Below are 1,510 nucleotides of genomic sequence, written 5' to 3'. Positions count from 1 at the left end.
TGCCAGAAGTGTTCTTATTTTTATTCTCCCTCATTTTGGTCAGAGAATTTTAAAATTATTCACTTCATCAGCTCCTTTGCCCTAAAAGTACACGTTAGGTTTTGTTCCTACACAATTGACTAGGCTTTTAAAAAATATATAAACATTGATATTTTTCTTGTTTTATACCATTTAAAATATGAAATATGAATCATTTATGTCTTATAATGTATCCAAAGAGTTATATGCTATGTTAAAATTATACATTGTATTGTGCCCAGTGCAGTGGCTTGAGCTTGTAGTCCCAACTACTCAGGAGGCTGACGTGGGAGGATCACTTGAGGCCAGGAATTCCTGACCAGCCTGGGTGATAGTGAGAACCCCATCTCAAAAAGAAAAAAAAAAAAAATATAAAAATATATATATAAATTATATTAGCCTAAATAAGATTCTTCTATATCATTATAGTCCTCAAAAGATTAAAAAAATTTGATTTCTAGTTCAAATAACTTCTGATATATGTAATGTGAATATAATATTATTGAAATTGCCACAGAGAATTCTACATAAGAATCTCTACGGATTAAAAAATTAAAATAGACAAAGTCAAATTGGAAATGCTTTCTCTGAATTTAAAAACAACAAACCACAATTAGTAAGAATACCATAGTTCTTGCCTCTCTGCCCAAAAATGTGGTTTTAAAAAACCTTTTAAAATGTATCAAACAAGAGATGGAATTATTTAAAGATACAGGAATCAGAGCAGATTTAACATTTTATCCTTCTTTGTTGACCTCAGGAAGAAGGTCAGTTCAAATTCCTTAGTACAATACAATGGAAGTAGAGTCCTTTATATCTTTATGCCGTGGTGTCAGCCTAGCTCACAGCAACCTCAAACTCCTGGGCTCAAGCGATCCTCCTGCCTCAGCCTACAGAGTAGCTGGGACTAACTACAAGCATGTGCCACCAGGCCCGGCTAATTTTTCTATTTTTAGCAGAGACGAGGTCTCGCTGTTGGTCAGGCTAGTCTTAAACTCCTGACCTCAAGGGATCCTCCCGCCTTGGCCTCTCAGAATGCTAGGATTACAGACGTGAGCCACCATGCCCAGCCCCAAATACTTCCTTTTTATAGGGTTGACACAGAGATTGATATACACTTAAGTTAAACAGCATACTTTTAGCATGAATCAAATGTTCAATGATTGCTGACTGAATGTCAGCTAATGTTTAACCAAACATACTCAGTTGACTAGATCATCTTCTCTACACAGACTCATTCACACTGAAAAAGAAAAAAAAAAATCTTGTCATAGCCTAAATTCTTATTTAAGAAAATAGCCTTCAAAAGTAAAAGGAGTTACAAAACTGAATGCTGTTGCTGTTTCTCATGATAATAAATTAAAATGCAGCATTTTGAGATGAATGGTTCCAGAGGATATTGCAAAGGAGACTTCTAATAAATAAAACAGAGGAATTCTTGACAGTAATAAAATAGAGAGCAGAGCTTACATAAGAAATGAGGATATATATC

This window comes from Propithecus coquereli, unplaced genomic scaffold, assembly GCF_000956105.1.
Source record: "Propithecus coquereli isolate 6110/MARCELLA unplaced genomic scaffold, Pcoq_1.0 Scaffold29, whole genome shotgun sequence".
Classification (NCBI taxonomy): Eukaryota; Metazoa; Chordata; class Mammalia; order Primates; family Indriidae; genus Propithecus; species Propithecus coquereli.
The sequence above is the reverse complement of the archived record's forward strand: the minus strand, read 5'-3'. Positions refer to the sequence as shown.